Genomic DNA, 20,789 nt, shown 5'->3' on the forward strand with positions numbered 1-20,789 from the left:
GAGTGTCCCTGCGTCAGTTTCATCTAATCATCACTGGTCTTCATCGTCGCGATTAGCCAAAATTGTCAAAAAGCGACGCTAATTAAGCGATGCTAAGCATTGTCAGCTCTTCTGCAATGCAAGATTTTATGCTTATCATTAAAAAAACAAAAAAAACGATATATTTTATACAGTATAGGCTCCATTCCATAGTTGGATGATCTCTGATGTAAGTTTTGCTAGAAATATCTCTGCATAAAGCGTCTCTGGGGTCTCACCCAGTCTCAAATCAATGAGCACCTGACGACAGCCCTGGAGGGTAAAAGTGGCCGGAGTGTGGTGTTCGTCGCATTACCTTCACTGTAGCCGAGATTCAGAATTGTGAACCCTACCTCTAAACTCCCGCGTGTCTCCATGACAAGGTGTTTTCCACATATATTCCTATCGCCTATAGCTACAAAATCTAAGAATGATTGGCAGTGAAAAGAATAGATGATTTATTTTGTCTTGCTTGGCAAACAAATCCTGTGTTTTCCTTATATTCGACCATCTGTTGCATCCCAGGCCTCCTGTTCCTGTTTTCTCGATGAGAATTGAATGAGAAATCGGTTTCATATCATGTAACTTGAGTTTCCATGGGTCGCGTTATTCTGGAAACCAGGATAAATTAATCATTAGGAATTTCTAGTTCCACACCTATTTATTTTCTTTACTAATTCCCAGGCCTATGCTATTTAGAGATATTTGCGTTTCATATGCACAACATCCCTTCACTGAAATTCTATATGACATAAAACACTTAAATGAACCATAAATTCTTATAAATAAAGCCCTGTTTATACTTTAAAAGTGCCTTTTAAAACTTTCGTGTAAATTTAATATTAACTTCTATTAGGAAAGACCCTTAATTTCAACCACAAAGACATTTACTAATAAATTATTGAGCTCAAGACCACTGCAAAGGCAAACTTTCCTTGGGGACCAGCAGCAGTCGAAAGCATGAAGTTTTCACCCATAACTTCCTGCAACGTGGAGATTAATTCTTCATGTCCAGGGTCACCGAATTTAGTAATACGGTGTCCATGTAATGATACACTTATTTTATTACACTTACATTTTATTTTATACACTTTATTTGATACACACTTACACTTTTTGTACACACGGTTAGAAGTTTCTCATCTCGGTTATTAAGAATTAAAAATAGAATGCAGGAAGGTATACAAATTATAGCTTTATCGCAATCCAATCATGTAGTTTGGATTGTATCTTTTGCAAATCCACTGCTTAAAGAAACAAACTGCCGAAGTACTAAGTGACGTGCGTGTACAATTGCCTACTCACAGACTACCAGAAGTAATTCACCACTTCACATTGAAAAGCATATGGTGGTGCACTACTTCAAAAGGTGGTAAAAAATTAGTATTGGACAAATTGTATCTTTTCATGGTAAAGGGTTATCATCAAAGAAATAGTTGCACTAAAATTAGTGACTTTTTGTTCCTAATTGCACCTAAAACGAGATATTCATAAGATCATTATTATTAATTTATTACAAACGCCTGAAAATCCTAAAATGGAGTTTATAAAATCCCAAATACCTCTTTTTTAGCAACTAAGAATCCGTTCTATATTAATCATTAACTGCAAGTACGATGCATGTATCCAACACAAATTTATTTTTCTTATCTTCAACAATTTCTTGAAAATCTTCTTCTAGGGGAAAGCCCATCAGCAAGAAAAATGAACAAGGTGATGAGATCTTGAAAAATGACACCAAGGTTGTTGAAATTGGAACATTTTGAAAAATTGCCAGTTCAGCATCCATGGCAATGGACCAAGATTTCTCAGACTACGGATGCTGGTTAGATCACATGTCGCACTGGATTAGTATTCAGACCAAATTTAATCAATTTGTCTATTTTCCAACAAGTTTTCCTTCTCTCTTGGTAGGGTGATGGAAAACTCAATTATGTCACTGTAATTTGAAATGAATTTAACTCAAATTTGATGAGTGGGTTTTAGTTGAAGTAATTTACTTTCTCCGAAACCCCTTTTTTGTCAATATTTTTATTCAGGAATAATGCTTAGTTTAGGATATTGGATAATAATATTTTAATTTATATGTTCCATTTTCGATTTCATAAAAAAAACACTTAACAACAATAAATGGTTTGTTTTGTCACTTATTTCGGTCTCTTTTCTCGATATTACTAATTGAAGTATTCGTGTTTGTAATTCGTTTTTGTTATTGTCTTAATGGCAAACGAATCTACAAATGAGAGTAAAGAGTGGAAAGTTATCCAGCAGGCTGAGTAGATGTAGGACGAAGGATCCAGAGGGTGCAAAATCAACCGAAGCTTCACAAATTTAATTTAATTAATATTAGAGTAAGTAAAATTCCTTGTTTCACCAATTATAGTTTTGCTCCTCACAAACTTATTTTGTAATGCAGTAATTATTTCTGAGTTTGAAAAGCAATAGAATCATGCACGTTTTGATGTATTATTTTCTTAATTTCATCGCACAGGGGCGAACTCTCCACATACCCAGGGAAGAGCAGCTACCCCTGTCTAGGGGGTGGGTGGTCAGCTGGTGAGCCAAGTACCCAATGAATTCGCCACCGATGTTGAATAGTAACAAATGTTATATAAAAGTTGTAACATAATTATAGAACATTAGGGGATGGGTCTGTTTCGTCTAGGTTCCTCTACCCCTCTCTGAAAAGTGGTCTTCGTCACTGCTTTCGCATGATCACAACCATCTAAAATGTAGAAAGGCAGAGGACGGAAAATTACAACCCACATATCTTAACCCGTGTTAGAGCCTCTGTAATCCAGCTCTGGGTATTCGATTCACTTTGTTCTAGCTATTCCAAGCTCGAGCCACGGGCAGATTATTGACATATTTTAATGCATACAATTTTGAAAATTAGATCTACAGAAAGGACAGCAGGAGATGAAGCAGCATTGAAGCCATATCAAAATATACAGTCTTCTACAATGTGGACTTCATTACTGTGATGATTTTATTGTTGAACAGAATTATGAAAGAATGAGATGGACAAATGTTTTAGTTGTTCCAGAAACCTATAATCACTCACTGAACGTAAAAAAATGAACTAAGAATATGTAGGATTTGAATATATTCCCCTAATTATTCTGTCGAGTGGTTATCACAGCGCGCTACGACGCCGGGGGGTCTCCGATTCGAATCCGATATTGGTGTTATTTGTGAGTGTCCCTTCATAAATTTCATCATATCATAACTTATCCTCCGATTAGCCCAAAATGGCAAGAAAGTGAAGTAGAAGAAACCAAGTTAGTCAGTCAATCAGTTTTCAGGATGTCACAGGTTCAATTCTGTGACCAGAAATTTTGACTGAAGATTTTCTCCTGACTACTGGAATAGTACCTTAATTGAAGACTACGGACACTTCCTACCACCCCCTTATCCGTTTTGATTTGATTTTTTGTCTTAAGTCCATGTTACGCACTGATAGGCTATTCGGTACTAGACCTACAGTTTAAAGTGGGATCCGAATCACTATGTGCCTTCACCGGATATCTAACCCGAGACAGGCCACGACGTTACCACTACGTCATCGAGCAGCAACCGTTATCCGATTTTTTCATCGTCTCACATCCAATTAAGTGAACCAATTAACTGTTTCCCTACACATATCGGACATGCTTGTGGATTATTGAGGTAGGCCTACTGTTCTCCTCCAGTTTCACAACTCCAGTCCCCCTATGTACCCCAGGTCCTTGTTGAATTCACAGTGGATAGATTGGGGTATTGCTTTTTCTGTGTTTCTTTTTATTTTCTTGTTATTTTTCGCAAAATTCGCTTTTTTATTTTAGCACATTTTCTGACAAATATACCTAAAATTATACCTTCTAATGTATACATTGTAATGCAGGTCACATGGCCTACGCCTGTTCTGTTGGAACAGATTTTTGAAGAAGTTATTTTCTTTACTCCTCGCCCGTGTCGTCGTCGCCTTATAATCAAGGGGTCCGGGGTTCGATACCCGGTGGAGGCACATAGTGCTACACTTTAAACTGTAGGTCCAGTCCCGATTAGCCTTTATGTGCATAAAGTGGACATAAAACAACAATTCAATCAATCAATCAATCCTCGTCCGCGTGACGTTGTTGCGCACTCACTCTCCTGTTAGAACCCCTCCACTTTGTTCTATGAAACAAAGCGTTCCGATAGAAGGTGAAAAACGTGAAAATCATCCATTTACACACTTTTTCATGTAGCTGAAGCAACTATTCTATGCATAACATGCATTATAGTTTTCTCTTGCACAAAATGTTGGAGAACGTGCGTGTCATACATGAAGGAATATGGTACATTTTGCTTTCTAAAACCTAAAACACAAGCATATAGGATTTTCGCGGCATGTTTCGTTGTTTAAGCACAAAATGGGCTGAAATTCGCATTTTATGCCAGATTCACGTTATTTAGCGATTTCGAATGGGTGAAAAATGTGTTCAGAACATGCCACTGCACATTCATAAACACTTTTTTGCTGCAATTAACATTTTTTGGTGTTATCACCAAAAAAACAAGGTCCCTGGGTCTACCCCTGAAGATGAGAGTGACGTTAGCTCTCGATAGCTCGGAAGCCTGTGAGGAAATCACCTGGTTGATATCCAGAGAAAATCTCTTCATCGTTCACAGCCAGGAAAGCTTCAAGAATTATATACCTTGCAAGATTTCCACGAACTCAAAATTACGAGCAAATCATAACACCTTAAGGAAATGACTTAATTTCATGCGGCACGAGTGCGATACTTGAATAAACACTGCTGTGTAGGGGTAGCGGGGAAAACTCAGCATCCAGGCAAATAGCCAATCAAGCATAAAAGAAAAAAAAGCAGGTAAGAATTGATTTGCTTGTACAATACGTACGTGCGTGGATTGGTTCACTGCCAAGATACGCGAGCAGGAGGCTCGTAAAGTCTTGTGACGGTCATCATATTACACCCAGAATACAATGAACTTACCCCTTTAGGACAGTGCTTTTTTCAGCTTCCGGTGTATTTTAGAAAAAGGTAGGAACAATTCCTGAAGAACTACCGCACGCACACCTACGCGTTCTGCTGCAGAAAAGATTAGAGAATTTTCTCCATGGTATCTAACGTTCTTCACAGAAATTGACACACAATACACCTGATCGATTTAGATCCGACATTTTCAGAAGTTCTTGTACATCGATCAGTGCCTGAAGTGGAAAATGTTAGCTGGGGGGATGTTTGGCCGAGCCTTGGAGTTAGCTGAGGGGATGCTTCTATGATTTAACCCGATGACAATTAGACAGTTGGGAGATGCTTTGCAAAAATTTTACTATCTGGGGATACCACTTAGAGTACTGTTTTATATTGCAAGGTCTAGTTTTGTATTGTTTATTTTATTTTACAGAAAGTGTGCACGTTGGAAGTACTTTTTAGAACATAATGAGGCAGAGCTCGAAGCTGATATTATTTCATACTTATTTATTTATTTAACGGGGGATTCCAAATACAGAATTAGCTATTTTACATTGGAATGTACTAACAAGATAAAATTACATGCTGTAAAGTGACTTATTTATTATAACACAACAGCCTTCTTCAGCATACATAACGTCGTCGCCTTGTAATGAAGGGATCCCGGGTTCGATACCCGGTGGAGGCACATGGCACAGTGGTTCGGATCCCACTTTAAACTGTAGGTCTAGTTCCGATTAGCCTTTTTGTGCATAAAGTGGACTTATCAATGAATCAATCAGCATACATAAGACGACCTCCGTGGTGGAGTGGTTATCACAGCACGCTACGACGTCAGGGATCCCGGGTTCGAATCCCGGGTAAGGCATGGATGTTTGTATTTGTACATAACGAGAAAAATGAAAAATAAAAACTAAAATATGTGTAAACAGAGAAAGAGAAACTACCGCTTAGGGTTTTCCTTTAGAAATAAATAAATAAGAAAAAAGTGGTCAGCGTAGCCCACTACGACGCTAGAAGTCACGGATTCTAATCCCGATCTGGGTGGGCATGGGTGTTCTTTGTGAGTGCCCCTTCATCAATTTCATCATATCATCACTCATACTCATCTTCACTATTAGCTAAAAGTGGCAGACATGCTATACACCAAACCAATCAACAAAATGAAGTGCCTGATTTTCAAACTGTCTACTTTGTTTGCTAAATTATTGCATTGATTGGCTAGTCCGTGCAATAGGGAACGCTTAGATGCGGCATAAATGTTTTCTTCTGACAGGCGAAAAGTTGAGTGCTTCGGGTGGTGCTATGTACTTTATTTATTCGAAAGTGAATTTCCTGGAGCAGGCGGCCACTTTGTGATGTTGCTACTGACTATTTTATGCAGGAATATATGGTCTGTCAGTTTGTGTCTGTCGTGAGGATTCTGGATATTTAACAGCATCAGAAGGATGGGCTTTTGCAAGTGCTGTAAAAGTTTGTCAAAATTTGTTTCAAGTCCACTTTATACTTAGATGAACTGATCGGAACTGGATCTACAGTTTAAAGTGGGATCTGAAACACTATGAAATGAGCATTCACGGGTAATTGAACCCGGCACCCTTGATTACAAGGCGATAGGGTTATCACTACACCATGCGGAGGCTCCATTCAATGCCGTGAGTGTTACTGAGAACCAAATGGGCCACCTGTCTAACACATCGAAAAAAATGAGCCGTGTAGTCATTCCTAGCATCTGTTGAGTCTGTAGGTATCGGCTTCGTCAGTAGAGCTTACTCCGGCTCTGTTGATACAAATTTTCAAGCTCACACTAGGAGTCCTGAGTTCGAATCCCGGCCTGGGCAAGGGTGTTCTTTGTGAGTGTTCCTTCATCAATGTCATCCTATCATCACTCATCCTCATCTTCGCAATTAACCAAAAGTGGCCGAAAAGCTAAGTAAAATAAACCAAATCAATCAATCTTCACTCATCTTAATCGTCGCGATTGGCCAAAAGTGGCAGAAAATCGGCGTTAACTAACAAATAATACATCAAATAACAAGTTTGTAATAAGCAATAGCTTTTTCATCACTGGTTTATAATAATAATAATAATAATAATTGTTATTTGGGGTCTTGGGTTCGAATCCCGACCTGGGCAAGGGTGTTCTTTGTGAGTGTTCCTTCATCAATGTCATGCTATCATCACTCATCCTCATCTTCGCAATTAGTCAAATGTGGCCGAAAAGCGAAGACAAATAAGCCAAATCAATCAATCATCACGCAATATCATCGTCGCGATTAGCCAAAAGTGTCAGAGAAGCAACGCTAAATATCAAAAATGAAATCAAATGACAAGTTTGTAATAAACAATAGTGTTTCATCATTGGCTTATAATAATAATAATAATTGTTATTTGGGGTCTTGTGTTCGAATCCCAGCCAGGGCATGGGTGTTCTTTGCGAGTGTCTCTTCATCAATATATTATCCTATCATCAGTCATCCCCATCGTCACGATTAGCCAAAAGTTGTAGAAAAGCGACGCTAAATAACAAAAATCAAATCAATTAACAAGTTGGTAATAAGCAAGAATTTGTTCATTATTGGTTTATAATAATAATTGTTATTTGGTTAATATCATTATTTCTACTATGCAATTTTATATCAACTAGCTGGCTGCCCATACAAAAATTTAAGACGATACCCAGCCTAGAAGTGGAGGGTCGGAGGCATACTCTCTTTTAATTCCCACCTTGCATACCACACTCGTACACGTGTTCAAATGGCGGATTCTCAGGTACGCTCCCTCGACTGTCAGCTTCACTCTCTGTGTTCTAAATCCAAGATCAAGAATAGACAACGCTTGTGTCCAGGAGAAAAATAAGGATGGAGACTCCTTGGATCACGTGGGGTCAGCAGCCATTTTTGGCTTGGATTCAATTGTAGAGATAATTAAAGAAACAGAATGCGGAAACTTATAGGTACATATGAGGCAGGCAGTATTCGGAGCTTCTCTTTCTGTCATAATATAAGACGTTGTCGCTTCGACGAGCCTGGTTTCCCATTCCTGTCACAGATTAATATTTCAAGCACAAATGCTTTGCTTCAAGCACGCTTCTGCTTTGAGTCCGAATCCGTTTTTTTAACCAGTGATGTGCGTCTGCCAGGTGCGAAATTCTGGGAGTGAGGGGGGGGGGATAGGGTGGATTTCCCACAACCAACAATGTTGTCCTAAAAAAAAAGACCTCCAAAAATTTCCAGAGAGGAGAGTTTTTGTTATAAAAACAAAGATAAACAATTTAGTTTTCATTCAAATATATTTTAATAAGGATAATATCAAAAACACACACACGACGGATAACTTGAATTTGAATTTGAATTTAAAATTGTGGGTGCGTCAGCACTAAGGCTATTTTGCACCCGTCACATTATACGGGGTCCAGCCCCTTATCGTTACAAATAACAACTCTATCGCTGCAACTAAAATCATAAAATATTAAAATGTTCTGACTTTTGTTAAAAGCTGAGGCTGTAAAGGGGCACTCAGCACACGTAAGGACAAAAATAGGACAATACAAACAAAATTATACTGACCATGGGGCCAGTCGCCAGAGCCTCGTTAGTCTTCAGTCCAGGGTGTACTAACGTGGAAGTGAGGTTGACATTTGGGTGTACTACGTGGAAGGTCACCCCTTACACCCCACGACGGATAACGTCTGTCTCTGTGTGTGTTTGTGAACATTGCGTTTCTTCTCTCTCTCTACATACATACATACATACATACATATATATATATATATATATATATATATATATATATATATATATATATATATATATCAACAATATAGCACAATGAAAGTAAAACAAGAATGCAAGAGAAATATAAGTATGAAATCTAATTGATTTATGTCAATACAAACCAAAAACGTAACAAACACTTGTACGTAATAAAACCATTTTAACTATTTTTAATTTATTGATATTTTAATCAGTTTGCAAAGGAGTTAGTTTACTAGTTTATACATGTGATGCATATAACAGTTTTTGTGTCAGTGCATGGGCGTCCGGAAGGGAGGAAATGAAAGTCAACCAAAAATTATGTATTTCACACATATAATTTCATTTTAGCCACAATAATATGTGTTAATTATTGCATGAACACCATAAATTCAAATTTAAGCAATGTTTTTAAGGGAACAACACTATTTTTGGAGAAAATGTGCCTTGTTTGCCCCCCCTGGAAAATAATCTTCCTTGCCCCTCCCTGGAAAAAATCCTGCGGACGTCCATGTGTGAGTGGTTGCAGAACGTAAACTTCATGATAAACTTTTACACTTAACTTCCAAAGCTTTTCCTTAAATAATGTGCGTAAAAGTTAATAAGGAAATATCATAACCATATATTTCATAATAATAACAGTGTGAAGTAAGTATTAAAAACTGAAGAAAAACAGTACACTAGATATTCACTAATCTGGAGTCTCTCCCCAAGGTTAAATGATAACATTTATAACAGTTTGGAACCAAAATTATTTATATTTATTATTAGTTTATAACAATTACTATAGTTTATTAATTTCAATAATAATAATAATAATAATAATGCTCAATTTGATATTAACTGCCTGACCTCACCTACAAAAATTTCTGGCGACGCCCATAGCTGCATCTACACGTAGACAATGTACAAAATGGAAGTTAGATAGAGGATACATAATGCCTTATTTCGAGGGCTGTTGGTTCAAAATGAGGCCTTAGTGAGGATAACGTCAGTACGGAAAAGTTACTCGTCTTCATGATCTCTACACGCTGTAAATATTTATCGGTGTTGCAAGCAAGGTAAAACATAAAGCTATCCTGGGTGTAATGGTGGCCTTCGCTAAAGGCACTCAAGAGTCAACCTCACTTCTACGTATTACACCCTGGTAAATGCAAGTTGCAGACCTTCGAGGCTCTGGTGCCTTGACCTGCGGGCAGGACAATCCTCTGTGGGGTTTGTGTGGCGTCGTCCATATGTGTTGGTGATTGTCCCTTTATCCATCTTATCTTATCACCATTCATCCACATCGTTTCGATTAGCCAAACGTGGTAGAAAAGTGACGTAAAATAACATAATTCAATCAAATAGTAAAGCTACTCCTTGCACACTGCAATATACCATGAAGGCAGGTAGGGTGTTGTGGGTGTAGAGCTCAACGCATAGTCACAATCTAGGTCATTTGTAAAGGTGACGTGTGCCTCTCCGATGGTGTAGTGGTAGCATCGTAGCCTTGTAATCAAGGGGTCCTGTGTTCGATAACCTGTGTGAGACACATAGTGTTTCGGATCTCATTTTAATATGTATTTCTGGTCCACATTAGCCCAACTGTTCAAAAAGGCGACTTAAAACGAAGGTGATGTGATCAGCACCACGCCCCGGCCGCTTTTAACTCCCTTTCTCCAGGTATCCTTGTTATTAGAGGCTGGATGAACGTCAGAACCGTGTGGAGATTATCGAAAAGGTTCAACGCCGGGAACAGAACCATATTCTCCCTCGTAGCTGTTGAACCCCAACCGACTAGAGTCAATCTTGTGAAGAAAGAAAAACGACTTTCGTTTCAGAGTGGTTAGAACACCGCGCTACAACTCTAGGGGTCCAGGGTTCGAATCCCGATCTGGACATGTTTCTTTCTTGTGTTTCCCTTAAACAATTTGATAATATCATGACTCGTCCCCATCTTCGAGATTAGTCAAAAAGTGGCAGAAATGGAAAGTAAAATAAACCAACTCAATCAATGAATGACGACCTGCCAAAAGTCTTAAGAGAGGGCGTTCTAGGAACAGAATAGCAGAATCCTACAAAGAATATTCTCGGCAACAAAGTTTCCAAAAATATATATTGCATTGAACCCAGTTATACTTTTGAATAAAGATCTTGTATTATCCCTTGCAATTACAAATATTTTTATGACAAATAGCAAACGCAATGTATAAAGTATTCTTACGATTGATATTGTCCCATGTTGTATCTCTACATATTAATGGACGTCCGCAGGATTTTATCCAGGGGGGGGCAAGAAAGGTATTTTTTCCAGGGGGGGCAAAGGACATGTATTTTCCTCCAAAATAGTGATGCCCCCTCAAAAAACACTATTTCAGTCTGAAATTATCATGTTTCTTTAACGAATTTATAATAATTAACATAAATTACTGTGATTGAAATGAAATTATCTGTGAAATATATAAGGTTTAGGTACAAATTCATTTCCCAGGGGGGGCCGTGGCCCCCCTTGCCCCCCCTTCCGGACGCCCATGTACATATTGTGTATTTTCTTGACGCTAGATGCTTGAAAGGGGATGCAATTTTTTTTATACCGTTGCCGCTGTTTTTTGGCTTTCAAGACCAGAGTCCTCTATGATTACTTAGGAATAGATTCCAAATTGTCCGAAAACCTGGAGCTCTCGGCGGGTATCGAACTCGGGACACTAGACTACTAACTATTCGATTAGGCGGGAAATCATTATTTTTTGGTCTTATTATTATTTTGTTATAAAAAAGACTATTTTCAGCTGACGACATTAATGAAAATTGCATTTCTCCTTCAAATGAGCATTGTATGTACATTAACTCTTGTGTTGTTTACATTGCGTCCAAGGCAATGCTGGAAGTGGAGGGGGTGTGGGAAGATAGTAGCCCCCAGCTAGGACAAAAATACACAAAGCATTTCCCCAGTTGCCGCATTGTCCCCATCTTAAATCATAGGGGACAATCACCAAGGCTATCACGAGCTATCACCAAGGCTGAAGAAAACATCCCTCCATCTAACACTTCAGCATCGAGTACTAATTCGGCGACCTCCGTGGCAGAGTGGTTAGGACAGCGTGCTAGGACGCCACGGGTCCCCGATTCGAATCACGACCTGCGCATGGAAGTCCTTTGCGAGTGCCCTTTCATCAATTTCATCATATCATCATTCATCCTCATCTTCGCGATTAGCCAAAAGTGGCAGAAATGCGAGGTAAAATTAACCAAATGAATAAATCAACAAACAATCGATCACTAATTCAATGTAATCTACATAGAGTCAAACAACAAATGTCGACATAGACCAAAGGAACATCATTATTTTGAACGGAAACATTTACATTACTGTTGTACTACAGTAAATTAGGTTTTACAACCCAGAAATGTCCGTGACTGTTCGTCCAATTAGAAGCAAAAGTGAGTTGTGCATACAATATTGGAATGGAACTTCGCGAGTTTTTATATTTTAGTTATTCTCATGCAATTAATGAACAAATACGCATTGAGAGATTATAATCTCAAAATGTTACCACATCACACGATACTACATCATGGCTGTGTTAGTTCTCCCTTTACTTACAGCAGGGTTCATCTAAGTATTATTTCATAACGCTATTGTTGATTAACGTTATATTGTAGTTAGTGAGACACCAGTGTATCACATTTGACAGCAAGAAATGGCTCACGTTTACAATGATTTATTTAGAAGATAAGATCTTGAAATCTTTCTTACTTTTATTATTTTCATCTTGTCCGACGAGCTCAAAAGATGACTACGTGCTTCCTCAGAAAGACAAGAGGAACAAATCTGAGGACCTGTATTCTTGGCACAGAGAATAGGAGCTGGCACGAATACGTCACTATCTGTAAATAGCTACGAGGTTAGAGACGGAAACAAAAGCTAAAAAATAAGAACGATTTGGACACATAGTAGTTACAAAGAAGGTAAAGAAGAATATATTTGATACACATTCCTATTTTGAAAGAGTATTAAAGTATTTTTTTAAACTTGTTTGATTGTTTTGTGTGAGATATTTCTACATTTCTATCGAATTGGTTGGAGGGAGCACAGTTGGTAAAGCGACACACAAGCATCCATACCTTATTCGGATTTCAAACCAGGATCACTGCTTTTAGAACGTCGAAGTTTGTTCTTAAGTCCACTTTATACACAGATAGTGTAATTGGGACTGAGCGTACAGTTTACAATGGGTTTGATTGGTTGATTAATTTGTTTTAATTTGTTTTTCTACCATTTTTAGCTAATTGCGAAGATGAAGATGAATGGGGATAGTAAGATGAAATAGGGACAATCACAAATATATATAGACAGGACAATTTACAATGGAATCCGAACCACTGTGCAATGTGCGTTCACCGAACCTGGCAGCTCTTGATCACAAAGGGATAACGTTACCATTACTCCATCGGCAAGACTCTAGTTCTAGAACGTAACACGTTAACTTGTATGTGACGTGAACTAACCTTAAATGGTAACAAAAAATTGATGTTATATTTGAAAATTGCTCCTATATTTTTCTCTAGAGACTTGACTACTTTGAATTAAATTTTTCTTTGAGCAGCGCAAAATTTAGTATTGATGTATATTGATGAAACGTAAGTGGAAATTACATTCTCTAAAAAGAAAATTGAAAAGATCTGCAGGATGAAACATTGGGCAAAATTTTATTCAATCTTTTTACGAACAAAATTTGAACTCTACGTAAAATTCATAACTTGTGGAATGATCTTTGAATTATTTCAAAGTAAAGAATGGTATGCAGTGAGATTGCATGGTAGCTAGAGAATTTTAGAAGCTTAGAAGACCAAAATGAGGTGTTATACAAGTTTTATAACATCTTCTTAGGTATGTGGAAGGAAAAGAAACTATTGCTCAGCTACGTTTTCTTGTCTGGGGTACTTTTATATCGAGTATTTGTGCCATCAAGCCCGTTGGAACAATAGTATTGTTTAGAAAATAACCATATTATAGTAATTGTTCCATTTGTAGAATGCTATCACCGGTTGAAATAAAGGCCAGTAATGTTTTGCCAATTTGAATGAGTTACTTCCCGCTCTTGGCATTGGGTCACACAGCACGTCAATAAGGATTTATTATGTACACTATTTGCATTTATAAAACGGAGAAAATTGTGCATTAGCTCTTTCAACTTGCAAGGCAAGCGGATGCAAATTTTTGTTTTCTCTTGTGCAATCTGCAACAGGTAGGCCTACTTGTAAAATGCATTATCATATTTTCTATGATATATAATTTTGAAACACAATTGACTTTGTCCTAAGTCATATTTCTGTGGTTCCTATTACATGCAATAACATATTAAGTCAATGCATATTTGACACTAGACGTAGTATCCATTGCGAACAGAAGTCAGTGAAAAGAACGGTAAGTTATACTTAAACAAATTGTATTTTTTTTTAAAATAAATGCAGTTTATAATAGGTTTCATTGTTTGTAATGGCACAGTTTGAATTGACTTCTAAGGGTCCCGGGTTCGAATCCTGGTCGGGCTTGGTTGTTTGTGACTGTCCATTCATCAATTTCATCCTTTCATCACTCATCCTCATCTTCGCAAATTAGCTAAGAGGCACAAAACGCGAAGTAAAATAAACTAAATCAATCAATCAATCAATTGACTTCTATTAGGTATGTCTTAAAATTTTGAAAATTATGTAAATTCGAAAACACAAGTCGACTTATTGTGTCTACATATGAGGGTTCTGTGGCGAAATCGTTGAAGTGAAATGGTAAAGTGCTTGAATTTCGAGTGGAAAACGTCGGCCTCCGTGGCGGAGTGGTTAGCACAGTGCGCTACGACACCAGGGGTCCCGGGTTCGAATTCCGGCCTTGGCATGAGTGTTGTGTGTGAGTGTCCCTTTATCAATTTCATCTAATCATCACTCATCCTCATCTTCGCGAATAGCCAAAACTGGCAGAGATACGAAATGAAATAAACCAAATGAATCAATCAATCGAATGGAAATCCCCCTTTTTCAAAGTAAGAAGCTTAATGCACAACTTTGCAGCACAAGCGAGGTGTGAGATCGACTCACGAAGTTTTCAGGTTCGAGTCCTGATCTGGGCATTACTGATCCTTTGTGAGTGTCCCTTCATAAATTTCATTCTCACCGTCACGATTAACTAAGAGTGGCAAAAATATGACCCAGAATAATCTCTTGGAAATTTTTCTTTCCATCTCCAGTAGTTTAAACTGTAGGTCCAGTCCCGATTAGCCAATCCGTGCACGAACATGGCCTTTAAATAAGCTCTGTCTTGGAAATTCGACTTGTGTAAGTGTTGAATCTACGTAGAAGCAGTGAGGACGCGTCTGGACTTAAACGTTGCCAATTTCCTAGGAAAAAATGCCAGTGGGAGGCGACACAATTGGCAGCAGAGACGACTTCACCTCCTCTACCCAGATGTCTGCATAGTGAGGAAACGCAGGCATTCTCTTGTGAGAAACCATTCCTCCACTCGCCTCAACTCCAAAGTACATCTTCCGCATGTAAATTAATTGACAGCAATTTCAGCAAGACCACACATGCATGCAAAAACACACACGCCTTGTAAATATTTGCAATTCATAACTGAGAACATATTCCTGAAGCATATTAATTTCCGTTATTATTGGAACATTGGACATTATTTGTTTATTATGCAGAATTACTAATTAAAATTTCACAACCTTATCATTATAGTCTAGTTAGCAAGAGAAGACATATTGCAGTGGCCTGTTCTTAAAGTATCTCATAACTTTATATGATAAAATTAATATCTTTATGCAATAAACATGCTCATTTTCTTTGCTGCTGAATACCACAAGAAATGTCGTAAATGTTTCAAGGTAGAACAAGTTATCCAGGTTCCGTTTCCGCATGAAGGTCACCTTCTTAGTTTTGCCTTCACCTTGAGCTTCCACTTATTCTCACTTGTTAACGGTCGTTTGTTAAGTTTAGTGTAGAAACGAGAAGGTAGCAACGGGAAATGAGGACATGTCTTGGCTTGTAGGCAGCAAACATTCCATTCAGCTTACGGGACTAAAGGGTGTCTGATAAAACGTTGATGACCTGCAGGCGCTTGGACAGCTTGAATGTTGCCTCATAACAGTGGTATATTTACGGTTTCATTAGAGCTTTCCAGATGGCGTAGTGATAGTGCTTTATACTTAATTTAGGTCAAACAAAAATGTAAAGGTTAACCAGATAGAAATTCAAATTGTAATAGCAGTAATACACTTACACTATCTGGCCATTCGTCACCGGACACCCCATCAGGTGGCATCATGGTGTGGTCGTGCTTCTCCTGGTATGGTCTTGGTCCTCTTGTGTTAGTGCGTGGAAACATGAATGCAGATGCATACCAAACGATCCTGGACAATTCTGCGCTACCGACATTGTTGGCACAATTCGGTAGTGGTCCTTATCTGTTTCAGCACGACAATGCCCCATGTCATACGGCAGGTGTGATCAACACGTGGTTCGAGGATATGGGTGTGCAAAAACTTGATTGGCCCGCCCAAAGTCCTGATCTCAACCCGATTGAGCATCTTTCGGACGAGTTGGAGCGCCGGTTGAGAGCCAGGCCACACCGCCCAAAAAACACTAAAGAGTTGTTCGCCGCTTTGCAAGAGGAATGGAGCAGGATTCCCGTCGAAACCTATCGCAATTTCGTGGACAGTCTTCCTCAGAGGGTTGCGGCTGTACTTGCTGCGAAAGGTGGCCCCACACGATACTAACGGACGCCTGAAACCGGATTAAAGTACTCGTTCCAGGTGTCCGGTGACGAATGGCCAGATAGTGTATGTCAACAACAATGTAATTCCATAACTTAAAAAAAAAGAGTGGTTAACACAGAAAAAAAAATAGTGGTAATGTAGTTGCTTTGAATCAAGGGTTTCCGGGTTCGATACCCGGTGGAGGCACATAGTGGTTCGAATCTCACTTTAAACTGTATGTTCAGTCACGATCAGCCTTTCTGTGCATAAAGTGAACATCAAAAACAAACTGAAACAAAACAGTTTCATTAAGAGTTCATCGACGAGAGCTTAAATTTCTATTTAGATTAAGAAAATCACTTTCTAATGTAGATTTCTGCAGACACTGCAGAAACTTTAATATATTGTATTTCTGCCAGTGTTTTGAAGTTAGGGTTACTTATTTCGAGTAACGATGACTAACTACTTACCTTTTAAAATCAGTAGTTATAACTCGGTTACTTCCTTCCGTTGCGGAGTGGTTAAAGGTTAACACAGCGCGTTTGAATTCCGGCCTGAGCATGGGTGCTCTTTGTGAGTGTCACTTAATCAATTTCATCATATCAGCACTCATCCTCATCGCAAATAGGCTACAAGCTACTTTTTCGTTAACATGTAACAAAAGCAACATTTACCTTTCCGCACGTTTCAACACTAATAAATAAAATTATGCTTTGTTAAAATAAAAACAGAAATAAAATTGTAAACTTTGTACAGTGGCGGTGATTAGGGTGGACGTGTTTTGACACTTTCGGCAGCCAAACGCCACCACTGACTTCGTATATACAAGTACATTCATTATAAGCAATCAAGTACGTTGAAATTGTTTAACACTATGGTTTCATATTTAAACACATGAAGTTCATTAAAATTATGAAAATTAATGTTAATTTTAAATGGTCATCAGTAATATAAAATAATAGCCTGACTGCAGTTAATGTGTGCAGCATCACGAGTTAAATCTTATCTACAATAAAGTAATTGAAAAAGTAAGCTACAGTTACTTTCTCAGAGTAATGGAAAGTGTAACTATAATTGAGGCACAACGAGAGGTTTGAGTTTTTGTTTTTAGTACACTTTATGCACACATAGACTAATCGGGACTAGACCTACAGTTTAAATTGGGATCCGATCCACTATCTACCTCCTACAGGGGTGTTAAAGGAGAAATTTACAAGCAGTTTATAATTTATTGAGCTTTTTATTAAATTTGCTGTAGGTTATGTACCAACATATTGTTATTTCTTCATCTATTAACATCATCATTATTTTCGAGGAAAGGAATTTTGTGAAATTTAGTGAATGTCGAAATTCAGAATTTGGGTTATTTTTTATGGGTAAAGGTGATGTAATCAACTGTACAGTCAATCACATTTGTAAATTCTGATGACTCCATTGAAATCCAACGGTACAGTTACAACCCAGAAATGTCCATTACTGTACGTGTGTCTGCTGTGAGAGTGATGTTTGAATCAGTATCCGATTAGTGAGAAACATAAGTGTTCACACCAAATTTAATTAGTAGTACTTCCCAAATTATTACATATGAACTTTTCATCAAACAATTCATAGACAAAATATTTGTTAGTTTGGATGAGTTTACATGCGTCTCACGTTTCAAATTTCAAATTTGTAAGATCAAAAATACATAATTTCCTCTCGTAAATTGCAACATGTTTTTGATCGTGACTGTACAAGTATAAATGATTGATTGATTTAGTTTATTTAATTCGCTTCTCTGCCACTTTTGGATAATTGCAAAAATAAGGATGAATGGTGATTATATGAAAGAAGGGACAATTACAAACATGTATAGACGATACCACACGAGCCCACGGAGCATTGCCCTGGCTGCAGGTCCAGGCGTCAGAGCCCCCATAACCTGCAAAATGCAGTCCAGGGTGTAGTATGTGGGAGAGAGTTTGACCTCTGGGTATCTCTAGAAAGGCTCACTTCTTTGACCCCACAAACGTGAATGAGACCCTGAGAGCTATAAGTATACTGATCATTGAAAAAAATTACTCGTTTTAGAATAATTAATATTATAATGCAAGCACAATCTACAATTCTTCATCTGGCATAATGATATTTCTTGTAGTTGCAGAAAGAGGGCGAGTTTTGCGTCTTCATTTAAGATATCCACCCTAAAGTTAGTAAATTAACTTAATACAACCTAATTTAAGATATCCAGTCCTAATGTTAGTAAATTAACGCAATCTAACCTAATTTAAGATATCCAGCCCCAAAAGTTAGTAATTAACGCAATCTAAGCTAATTTATTATAACTACCCCTAAAGTTTTACTAATTTAAGATTTCTAGCTTTAAAGTAAATCAACTTAATCTAATCTAATTGATTATATCCACCCCTAAAGTTAGTAAATTAACTTAATCTAACCTAATTTAATATATCTACCCCTAAAGTTAGTAACTTAACTTAATCTAACCTCATTTAAGATATCCACCCATAAGTTAGTAAATTAACTTAATCTAACTTAATTTAAGATATCCACTACTAAAATTAGTTAATTAATTTATTCTAACCTCATTTAAGATATCCATCCCTAAAGTTTTAGAAACTTAATCTAACCTAATTTAAGAGATATCCGCTCCTAAAGTTAGTGAATTAACTTATTCTAACCTAACCTAACCTAACCTATTACAAAGCTGAAAGAGACTTGAGCCTAGCAGCTTGGGAGCAAGGGACTTCAAGAGACAACGGCATTGCCAAGGTCAATGGAGGTGGTGGTTGATGACACCTGTTTTTATCTCTACTTCCGTGAGATTCTTCCAAGTTATTTCTCAGCTCGGTGCAAGCAATCTCGAACATCATCTTTCTCAACCGTCATGTGAAAAGAAGTGCTCATTCGTTTCTACGAGGTGCGCAGCTAATGACACCTGACACACGAGCACCGGAGTTTATCCATAATTTTCAATCTCAGGGAACTAAATACACTTTTAGAAAGATATAAAGGAAAATTTAGGGCAAATCAATCATAAGTTATCTCTTTTTGAACATTTTGGGGCTGGTGTGTTTTTGTGTGAATGGGCGGGGATTATTAATAATCCTAGAAAAGTTCTTACTTGGGCCTCCTCCATGACGTAGTGGTAGGGTCGCTGCCTTGTAATCAAGGGGTCCCGGGCTCGATACCCGGTGGAGGCACATAGTGGTTCGGATCCCACTTTAAACTGTAGGCCCAGTCCCAATTAGCCTTACTGTGCATAAAGTGAACTTAAAACACCAACTCAAGCAAGCAAGTTCTTATTCAATTTGATAAGTTTGTAATTGATGATGTTGGATCAAATGATGAAAATAGGCTTCTTATCATTTTCAGATTTTGGTTCTTGTAATTTTTTATATATATAATTGTGGTACTAATATTTAATGCTTTATTACACAATAGTTAATGACTATGAATCGTTTGAGGGGATGCAGGGTCGGATTTAAGCGTGAACTTTTATGCTCACACAGGCAAATTAGTACTGCATCAAAACCACTGCAATGAACCAAACCTGAAATATCTTATTTCACTTATTTCGTAAACGAAATACAGGGAAAGTATCAAAATTACAATTACATATTTCGGCGAGAGCGTTTCCATTAAAGTACTTGCTGTGAATATTGCTTCGTAGTCCAAAGATGCGAAGTTTAACTTCACATTGAGTACATTTCAGTAATTCTTGTTCCAATACACAATTTAGAACCAGATTCTCTTTTGTTAATTTTGATTTTTTTTTTTTTTTTCATATTGTGAGCCAAAGTTTGGTAGTTTTGAAGTCTGCTTTATAGGTTAATCGTGGGATTTGGCCATCAGCGGTATGATCATGGAAAGCCTCATATTCAGCAGGAATTCAAGAATCCTAGTTGAAAATACTTTTGTGGGAGACCCAATAAAAGAATTTTACTGTTGGTAGCTTATTTTCCTGTTCAATCAATTTTAATATCCATTTAAATATGTTTGTTAATAAATTGAATAACCTCTTTATTACAGAATATTATATTAACACCATCTGAATATAATTTAAAACCATCATTTAGCTCCAACGTAACACAACTTCTTGATGATATTGTGACTTATTTATTGTCTTCAATGTAAATTCATTCCAAGTTCACTAGTTATTGGAGAACGTATAAATATTAGATAAGAAAATGGTTTAAATGGAAACTTGTACCTATTTCCCACAACCAGAAAATTGCTTTACTTTCAAAGTTAGATTTATTGTTATTACTATTACTTTTAATTTATTGGGATCAGTTAATTAATTGAAAACAGGGTAC

At 37.5% G+C, this 20,789-nt stretch overlaps 1 protein-coding gene across 1 annotated transcript in view; it reads left to right on the forward strand.

Annotated features, from left to right (window-relative positions):
- LOC145984291 (uncharacterized) overlaps positions 1-20,789 on the forward strand; it is a 36,783-nt gene that overhangs the window by 9,136 nt on the left and 6,858 nt on the right. The gene's annotated exons all lie outside the window — the stretch shown is intronic.

Source organism: Lepisma saccharinum, chromosome 2 (assembly GCF_977018435.1).
Source record: "Lepisma saccharinum chromosome 2, izLepSacc3.1, whole genome shotgun sequence".
Lineage (NCBI taxonomy): Eukaryota > Metazoa > Arthropoda > Insecta > Zygentoma > Lepismatidae > Lepisma > Lepisma saccharinum.